We start from the raw sequence: 11,242 nt of genomic DNA on the forward strand, positions 1-11,242 counted from the left end.
ACTGGAGTACACAGCCACACATCCTACACTACACATGTACTGGAGTACACAGCCACACATCCTACACTACACATGTACTGGAGTACACAGCCACACATCCTACACTACACATGTACTGGAGTACACAGCCTCACATCCTACACTACACATGTACTGGAGTACACAGACACACATCCTACACATCCTCACATCCTACACTACACATGTACTGGAGTACACAGACACACATCCTACACGACACATGTACTGGAGTACACAGACACACATCCTACACGACACATGTACTGGAGTACACAGACACACCCTACACTACACATGTACTGGAGTACACAGACACACATCCTACACTACACATGTACTGGAGTACACAGACACACATCCTACACATCCTCACATCCTACACTACACATGTACTGGAGTACACAGACACACATCCTACACTACACATGTACTGGAGTACACAGACACACATCCTACACGACACATGTACTGGAGTACACAGACACACATCCTCCACTACACATGTACTGGAGTACACAGACACAGATCCTACACTACACATGTACTGGAGTACACAGACACACATCCTACACTACACATGTACTGGAGTACACAGACACACATCCTACACTACACATGTACTGGAGTACACAGACTCACATCCTACACTACACATGTACTGGAGTACACAGACACTACCTAGTCAGATCATGTTTAAATACAACCAGAGTTCTGAACACACACACACACACACAGACACACACAGATATATACACACACACACAGACACATAGGGACTTTGCAATGAGGGTTTCAGCATGACAGTTAGTTCAAGAGGGGAATCACACAGACTGATCTCAGTTAATTCATACTGTATGCTGTAGTCTGTCCAAGAGGGGAATCACACAGACTGATCTCAGTTAATTCATACTGTATGTTGTAGTCTGTCCAAGAGGGGAATCACACAGACTGATCTCAGTTAATTCATACTGTATGTTGTAGTCTGTCCAAGAGGGGAATCACACAGACTGATCTCAGTTAATTCATACTGTATGTTGTAGTCTGTCCAAGAGGGGAATCACACAGACTGATCTCAGTTAATTCATACTGTATGTTGTAGTCTGTCCAAGAGGGGAATCACACAGACTGACAGCCTGTAATTTTATTAAAAGCATTCAGTTGATTACATGGCAGTTTAGAGAGAAACATCATGACAATAATCTACATCATAATCAATAATCAGTATCATAACATTTATAATCAATAACATCATTATCTCTATAGTACTAACATCATAACAATAATCTACATCATAATCAAAATAACATTTAATCAACAACATCATGAGCGGTAAACAACAACAAACCCCTTTTTTTTTCACATACAAAGAATGAACAGATGGTTATAATAATACATGAACTAATAATGGAGACACTTCAAGATAAAGAATCTAAGAGACACTAAATAAGATAAATAATCTAAGAGACACTAAATAAGATAAAGAATCTAAGAGACACTAAATAAGATAAAGAATCTAAGAGACACTAAATAAGATAAAGAATCTAAGAGACACTAAATAAGATATAGAATCTAAGAGACACTAAATAAGATAAAGAATCTAAGAGACACTAAATAAGATAAAGAATCTAAGAGACACTAAATAAGATAAAGAATCTAAGAGACACTAAATAAGATAAAGAATCTAAGAGACACTAAATAAGATAAAGAATCTAAGAGACACTAAATAAGATATAGAATCTAAGAGACACTAAATAAGATAAAGAATCTAAGAGACACTAAATAAGATATAGAATCTAAGAGACACTAAATAAGATAAAGAATCTAAGAGACACTAAATAAGATAAAGAATCTAAGAGACACTAAATAAGATAAAGAATCTAAGAGACACTAAATAAGATAAAGAATCTAAGAGACACTAAATAAGATAAAGACATGATGACAAAAAGCAATACATTCTGGAACACAAAACAGACGTAATTGAACTACTCTCTTGAAATAATTAAAAACCCCATGTTACCCAAAACCCAATGTTACCCATGTAACCCAAACCCCCATGTTACCCAGAACCCCATGTTACCCAAAACCCCCATGTTACCCAAACCCCATGTTACCCAGAACCCCATGTTACCCATGTAACCCAAACCCCCATGTTACCCAGAACCCCATGTTACCCAGAACCCCATGTTACCCAGAACCCCATGTTACCCAGAACCCCATGTTATCCATGTTACCCAGAACCCCCATGTTACCCAAACCCCATGTTATCCATGTTACCCAGAACCCCCATGTTACCAAAACCCATGTTACCCAGAACCCCATGTTAACCAGAACCCCATGTTAACCAGAACCCCATGTTACCCAAACCCCATGTTACCCAAACCCCATGTTACCCAGAACCCCATGTTACCAAAACCCCATGTTAACCAGAACCCCATGTTACCCAAACCCCATGTTACCCAAAACCCCATGTTACCCTGGTGGTAAAAACCAAACTAAAAGGAATAATGGTGGTTGCAGTCACTCCTTTTAGATTTCTTCCAAGGTTCTAGAAAGATAAACTAATTCTGAACTTGTTATTAAAATTAGAACCTCTTCAGGTTTGTCACCACATTTTAAACACCAGTCCACTGCTGACCATCGATTTAAAACACAAAACTGACCTAAGATCAGCATGTAGGGTCAGCTTCATTCTACTCCTACTCCGTCCCCTGGGCTGCTCTCTCCTCTCCCGGTCCAGCTTCAGCTCTGGAGCTCAGAGAGACCATCTCCATGGCATTGACATCAAGATCCATGCTGCTCACCCTGTTCACTCTCTTCTGCCTCCTGGTGGGCTAGGGAGACACAGCACCAACAGTCAGACATTTAATCGCTAGTATCTCCATTCTCTCTCCCTCCCTCTCCCCCTCACCCTCTAGTTTAAATGACTTGTAACGTCTGAGTAAATGTCTTTACCTTGTAGTACAGGTAGGAGGTGGTGATGGCTGTCAGTAGGAGCAGCAGCACTACAACGTGTCTGATGATGAAGGCTGGCAGAGGAGAGGCTGCAAACAGAAACACCTTTGATGAGGGGACTGATCATCATCACATAGATCTGCGGGAAATCTGTCAATGACAAAGTTATAAGTCTGGTTCATGTTCAGTTACCTGTGATGGTGAGGGAGAGGAGCTCACTCTCAGAGGAGAAGTTATGAGAGAAAACACAATTGTCATAAACACAGCTGTAGTTCCCTTGGTGGGAGTCATCTGCAGCAGGGAAGAGGAAGGCAGCAGAGTGATTGACAGCTGGCTGGGTCTGGGTTCTGTTGGAGCCGGTGGACGTGAGGAGGAAGGAGCCTCCTGGGTACTGTGGCTGAGTGGAGCAGGTGATGGTGAAGCTGTAGCCCCTGAACATCTCGGGCCCCTGGTGGCCCCTGGAGACCCCTCCCATTGAGTCAGTCAAGGAGATATCAGGCTGGACCAGGAGATCTGTAACAATAAAAGAGAAGAAGAAAAACCTCTTCAACTAGTTTCCTATAGATATGACAATAACATCAGCATGTAACAGTGCCAGCCACCCTCCCTCACAGGGCAACATGAGTAGTGGGCCTACAGTCACTGAGACAACATATGTTGATATCAGGCTTAAGCAGGACATCTGGAACAAGAGGAGAGAAAAAGAAAACGCTCCTCAACTACTTTCCTCATTTAGATATGACAATAACATGACATGTGACAGTGGTAGTGAGTAGAGACGTTCACTGAGATAACACTCAAATACAAAAGCATTCTGGGATATTTAAGTTGTATTTGATTCCCACTTGACTGAGTGATCTATTTTGCAAAGCAGACTGACAAGCTAAACAGTCATCATGAGAGGTGCAGAGGAAGTTGTATGAATGAAGGAAATCAGTGGAATATAAATATAATATGTTGATATTTCCTGAGCAGATCACTGAGTCCAGGAAGGAGATATAATACATGGACAAAAGTATGTGGAACTCAGCAGTGAGTTTTACAACAGAGGATTATTTTTACGCTCTACGTGGTTCAACACTCAGCGGTCCGTTCTGTCAGCTTGTGTTGTCTACCACTTCACGGCTGAGCCGTTGTTGCTCCTAGACGTGCCACGTTGAAAGTCACTGAGATCTTCAGTAAGTCCAATCTACCTTAAGTGTTTGTCTATGGAGATTGCATGACTGTGTGCTCAATTGTATAAACCTGTCAGCAACAGGTGTGGCTGAAATAGCCGATTCCACTGATGTCCACATACTTTTGGCCACATAGTGTATCTTGTTATTACCTGAGCAGATCACTGTGAGTCCAGGAAGGAGATCATAGCTTCTGTAACAGTCCCTCAGTGAAGACTCAAACCAATAACAGTAAACTCCAAACCCTCTAGTGGTGTTTCCAGGTATTACTGAAACAGTGGAGCCACAACCCAGCTGTCTACACACTACTGCAGCTACATCCTTCTGGTCCCAGTCATCAGTTCCCACAATCCTCCACTCTCCCTGGTCGTACCGCTCCAGTCCACCAGCACAGCGACTGCCTCCTCCCACCAGCCTCACATCCTCAGGTTCTGAGAAAAGAAAAGAGAGAGACAGTAATCTTACTATTTTCTCACTAAAACACACCTATATTGTCTCTCATATTCTTCACTCCAGGTGAAAAACAATGTTGATTGAGTGACATACTGTTTCTTACCTGAGCAGGTGAGTCCAACAGCATTACCAGGTAGGCAGGTGTTGTGTTTTCTGTCTGAGGTGTCACAGTCCAGGAGAAAGGACTCATTGCCTTTACACTGGAACTCTTTATCCCAGGTCTGACCCTCACCTCCTCCATAGAGCCCCCCCTGTAGAGCTGCAGGAGCCCCACAGCCAACATCCCTACAGACTACCTCTGCATCCTGCCGGTCAAAGTCAGCTTCACACACTGAGGCCCAGGACTGACTGGACTTCACCTCCACTCTCCCAGAGCAGAGACCAGCTCCATCCACAAGCCGCACAGACTCTGGAGAAAAAGAGTTGGTTGAACATTCAATCAGTTTTGTTGATGACACTGTCAAGGACTAAACACAAATATGTTGGATAAAAGATTGTAGTTTGCTATGTTTGATACTGTAAGAGGTAGAAATGGGTTCTTAGTCACTCAGGATCGGGTTGGGAATAATGCAGGCAGGAGACAGGAATAAGTTCACTTCACTTTATAGAAAATAAACAGCTGGACATCCATCAGGCAGCTTCACTTCAGTACCATCTGAACTACAATGATCTGCCCATGAACATCTCCCATAAACCAATATGACAAACACAAATATAATGTTTAAATACATCTGACATCTCTCCCTCTATTTAAATTAAATAAAATCACATAAAACATGATACATGGTAATATTATATAATGTACAAATAAATCTCTCAATATGACCAGTCTCTTACCTGAACAGATCACATGATGATAATATCCACCATTACAGACACCACGTCCTCCTTCTCTGATGTCACACTGTCTAATAAAAGACTCATTTCCATCACATCCCAATAGTGCGACTCTTCTTCTTCCATCTTCAACCAGAGGTCCTCTAGATGCAGCTACAGGATTCCCACAGTCCAGCTGTCTACACACAACCTTAATCTCTATCATCATGCTCCACAACCTAGAACATAGACCTGACCACTCTCCTCTGTAGAAGACTTCCACTGTCCCAGAACAGGAAGTGGTCCCATTCACTAGTCTGACTGAGTATTCAGCTGTAAACAGCAGAGAGGAAAACACAGTGGTGAGGACAGATGATGACAGTGATTCTGTTATTCTAACAGCAGTAATGCTTTGTGGTTGACAAGTATTAGTAGTTGCATAAAACACTACTTGTTATTCGGTTTTAGAATGGTTTGTATGGACACATGAATTTCTCCATGTGGGATAATAAAGTTGACTAATATTGAACTGCTATAATCACTGTAGATTTATACTCTACCTACCTGGTGGACTGATGCTTTGAGCCTGGAGATCTGAGGAGAAAGAGAGAGACAGAGACAGAGGAGAAAGGGAGGAGTCAGAGGAAGAGAGAGACAGAGGAGAAAGGGAGGAGTCAGAGGAAGAGAGAGACAGAGGAGAAAGGGAGGAGTCAGAGGAAGAGAGAGACAGAGGAGAAAGGGAGGAGTCAGAGGAAGAGAGAGACAGAGATTAAATGAACATCAACATGACCTTTCATGACGTGATGGGAAGACAGGCTTATCATTGGTATGGTGCAACAACACCCATGTGTACAAACACTATATATACAAAAGTATGTGGACACCCTTCAAATGAGTGGATTCTATTTCAGGCACACCCCTTCCTGACAGATATATAAAATCAAGCACTCAGCGATGCAATCTCCATAGACAAACATTAGCAGTAGAATGGCCTTAATGAAGCGCTCAGTGACTTTCAACATGGCAACATCATAGGATACCTCCTTTCCAAGTCAGACGATCAAATTTCATAATCCCCCAACTCCTCTCCTCTTATCCCCCTGTCCTATTCCTCTCCTCCAACTCTCCTCATCTGCCCCTCTCCTCCCCTCTTCTCTTCTCCCCCCTCTCCTCTCCCTCACTTCTCCTCTTATTGTCCTCCCTTCTCCTCTTCTCCCCATCTCTACTCCACTTCTCCCTCTCTCTTCTACTAATCTTCCCCTCTCTTCTCCCTCTCTCCTCCCCCTCTCCTCATCTTCTCTCCTCTTCTCCCACTCTTCTACCCCCGTTCTCCCCCTCTCTTCTCCTCTTCTCCCCCACTCTTCTCCTCTTCTCACCCTCTCTTCTCCTCTACACTCCTCCCCCTCTCCTCTTCTCACCCTTTCCTCTCCTCACCTCTCCCTCTCCTCTTCTCCCCCTCTCCACTTCTCCCCCTCTCTTCTCCTCTTCTGCCTTCTCCCTTCTCCACCCCGCTCTCCTCTCATCTACACTCCTCCCCTCTCCCAGCTCCCCCTCCCTTCTCCTCTTCTCCCTCTCCTCCCCATCTCTTCTCCTCTTCTCCCCCTCTCTTCTACACCCTCCTCTCTTCCCCTCCCCCCTCCTCTCCTCTTCTCCACCTCTACCCTTCTTCTCCCCCTCTCTTCTCCCCATCTCATCTCCTCTTTCCCCCATCTCTTCTCTTCTCCACCTCTACTCTTCTCTTCTATCCCTCTCTTCTCCTCTTTCCCCCATCTCTTCTCCTCTCCTCTCCTCTCCTCCTTCCCCTCTCTCCCCATCTCTTCTCCTCTTTCCCCGCTCTCCTCTCCTCTCTTCAATTCTCCTCTTCTCCCCCCCTACTCCCCTCCCCCTCTTCTCTTCCCCACTTCTGCCCCTCTCTTCTCCTCTTGACACTCTATTCTCCTCTTCTCCCCCTCTCATTCTCCCTCCACTCTTCTCTTCTCCCTCCACTCCTCTTCTCCCCCTCTCCTCTCCTCTTCCCCCTCTTCTCCTCTTCTCCTCTACCCTCTTCTCCCCCTCTCTTCTCCTCTTTCCCCCCTCTCTTCTCTCTCTTTCCCCATCTCTTCTCCTCTCCTCTCTTCAATTCTCTGCTTCTCACCCTCTCCTCTTCCCCCCCCTTCTCTCCCCATCTTCTCTCTCCTCTCTCCCTTCTCTTCCTCTCTCTTCTCCACCTCTCTTCTAATCTTCTCCCCTCTTCTCCCCTCTCCTCTTCTGCACCTCTCCTCTTCTCCCCCATCTCATCTACTCTTCTCTTCTCCCCCTCTCCACACCTCCCCCTCTCTTCTCCTCTCCTCCCCTTCCCCACTTCTGCCCCTTTCTTCCCCTCTTTTGACACTCTATTCTCCTCTCCTCTCCCCCTCTCCCCTCCCTTTTCTCTCCACTTCTCCCCCTCTCCTCTCTTCTCCTCTCCCTTCTCCACCCCGCTCTACTCTACACTCCTCCCCCTCTCCCAGCTCCCCCTCTCTTCTACACCCTCCTCTCTTATCCCCCTCTCCTCTTCTCTCCTCTTATCCCCATCTCTTCTCCTCTTTCCCACCTCTCTTCTCCTCTCTTCTCCCTCTCCTCTCTTCTCCTCTCTCCCTTCTCTTCCTCTCTCTTCTCCACCTCTTTTCTAATCTTCTCCCCCCTTCTCCCCTCTCCTCTTCTCCCCCTCTCTCCTCCCCTCTTCTCTTCTCTCCCTCTCATCTTCTCCAACCCTCTCCTCTCCTCTTCTCCCCTTCCGCCCCTCTCTTCTCCTCTTTTGACACTCTGTTCACCTCTTCTCCCCCTCTCATTCTCCCTCCACTCCTCTCATCTCTTCCCCTCCCCCCTCTACTCTTCTCCCCCTCTCCTCTCTCCTCCTCCCCCTCTCTTCTCCTCATCTCTTCTCCTCTTCCCCCCTCTGTTCCATTTTAAACAGCCTAACAGGCTCTCCCACCATCTCTAATGATCTGGTCTGCTTGATGATGAACTAAATGTAGACCACAGCATGATTATTATATGACTACCACATCTCTGTACCCCCACACACACAATCCATGTTTGGCAGATGCTCTTTTCATTTACAATTTAACCCTTAGTCTACCATTTCTGCAGCCGTGTGGAAATCTGTAACGTCCGATCAGTTTGTCCTGTAAACTGTGGAAAGATGAGACTCAGGAACACGATGATGTTCTCCGTTTTGCTCTACGACCCCATAAGCATCGTCTGAAGTCGTACAGTCCATCTGCCAACTTCTGTCTGTAGTGTCAGAACCGTTTGGACTACACACTAACATGACCCCACTATGGAAAGGTGAGTCTCTCAGGAACACGTACAGGTTGTATTGATCTAGGACACACTAACATGACCCCACTATGGAAAGGTGAGTCTCTCAGGAACACATACAGGTTGTATTGATCTAGGACACACTAACATGACCCCACTATGGAAAGATGAGTCTCTCAGGAACACGTACAGGTTGGTTTGATCTAGGACACACTAACATGACCCCACTATGGAAAGGTGAGTCTCTCAGGAACACGTACAGGTTGGTTTGATCTAGGACACACTAACATGACCCCACTATGGAAAGGTGAGTCTCTCAGGAACACGTACAGGTTGTATTGATCTAGGACACACTAACATGACCCAACTATGGAAAGGTGAGTCTCTCAGGAACACATACAGGTTGTATTGATCTAGGACACACTAACATGACCCCACTATGGAAAGGTGAGTCTCTCAGGAACACATACAGGTTGGTTTGATCTAGGACACACTAACATGACCCCACTATGGAAAGGTGAGTCTCTCAGGAACACATACAGGTTGGTTTGATCTAGGACACACTAACATGACCCCACTATGGAAAGGTGAGTCTCTCAGGAACATGTACAGGTTGTATTGATCTAGGACACACTAACATGACCCCACTATGGAAAGGTGAGTCTCTCAGGAACACGTACAGGTTGGTTTGATCTAGGACACACTAACATGACCCCACTATGGAAAGGTGAGTCTCTCAGGAACACATACAGGTTGGTTTGATCTAGGACACACTAACATGACCCCACTATGGAAAGGTGAGTCACTCAGGAACACGTACAGGTTGTATTGATCTAGGACACACTAACATGACCCCACTATGGAAAGGTGAGTCTCTCAGGAACACATACAGGTTGTATTGATCTAGGACGCCCACAAGCTTTACAAGACTCGTCTGAAGGTCTCCTGGTACCAGTTTAACACATTTATGGAAGTAGATATGGAGATAGTTTAGTTCCAAACAATAAGGGGTGAAATAATGTAAAATTTTAATATTAGTTTCCTGATCTTTTTCCCACAAAATATAAAAATCCCAAGACTATTTGGCCCTAAACAGACATTACATGGTGACAGACTATCTGATAGAAAACTGAGAAAAAAATGTACAATATACAAATGAAGTGAGCATAGCCTTGCTATTGAGAAAGGATTGAAACAGGCAGAGAGAAGACTGGCTATGTGCCCACTGCCACAAAATGAGGTGGAAACTGAGCTGTACTTTCTAACCTCCTGAGCTGTACTTTCTAACGATATAAGAGACACATATTTCCCTCAGATTACAAAGACCCCAACATTTTTTTTAAACAAATATAATATTGACTAGCTCTCGTATCTGGTAGGTGAAATACCACAGTGTGCAATCATGTCAGCAGAATGTGTGACCTGTTGTGATGAGAACAGGGTAACCAGTGGAGAACAAACACCACAGTAAATAAAACCTAGGACTAGATTTATCACTTTAGTTAATTTCCCTTGACATTTGTACTTCTACTTTTTGTACACACATCTCACACTCTCCTACACACACCAGCTGACTGAGAGGGCCCTAGTGGAGCCGGCTGGCTGAGAGGGCCCTAGTGGAACCAGGTGGCTGAGCGGGTCCTAGTGGAACCAGCTGGTTGAGAGGGCACTAGTGTAGCCAGTTGGTTGAGAGGGCACTAGTGTAGCCAGCTGGTTGAGAGGGCACTAGTGTAGCCAGCTGGTTGAGAGGGCACTAGTGGTACCGGGGTACCGGTGCAGAGTCAATGTGCGGGTCACCGGTGTCAAGGTTATTGAGGTAATATGTACATGTAGGTAGAGTTATTAAAGTGACTATACATAGATAATAACAGAGAGTAGCAGCAGCGTAGGCGAAGGGGGGGGGGGGGTGCAAATAGTCTGGGTAGCCATTTGATTAGATGTTCAGGAGTCTTATGGCTTGGGGGTAGAAGATGTTTAGAAGCCTCTTGGACCTAGACTTGATGCTCCGGAACCGCTTGCCGTGCGGTAGAAGAGAGAACAGTCTATGACTAGGGTGACTGGAGTCTTTGACCATTTTTATGGCCTTCCTCTGACACCGCCTGGTATAGAGGTCCTGGATGGCAGAAAGCTTGACCCAAGCTTGATGTACTGGGCCGTACGCACTACCCTCTGTAGTGTCATGCGGTCAGAGATCGATCAGTTGCTATACCAGGCAGTGATGCAACCCGTCAGGATGCTCTCGATGGTGCAGCTGTAGAACCTTTTTAAGGATCTGAGGACCCATGTCAAATCTTTTCAGTCTCCTTTTGTCGTGCCTTCTTCACGACTGTCTTGGTGTGTTTGGACCATGTTAGGATGTTGGTGATGTGGACACCAAGGAACTTGAAGCTCTCAACCTGCTCCACTACAGCCCCGTTGATGAGAATGGGGGCGTGCTCGGTCCTCCTTTTCCTGTCTTTCACAATCATCTCCTTTGTCTTGATCACGTTGAGGGAGAGATTGTTGTCCTGGCACCACACGGCCAGGTCTCTGACCTCCTCCCT

The sequence above is a fragment of the Salvelinus alpinus genome, chromosome 6 (assembly GCF_045679555.1).
Source record: "Salvelinus alpinus chromosome 6, SLU_Salpinus.1, whole genome shotgun sequence".
NCBI classification, from domain to species: Eukaryota; Metazoa; Chordata; class Actinopteri; order Salmoniformes; family Salmonidae; genus Salvelinus; species Salvelinus alpinus.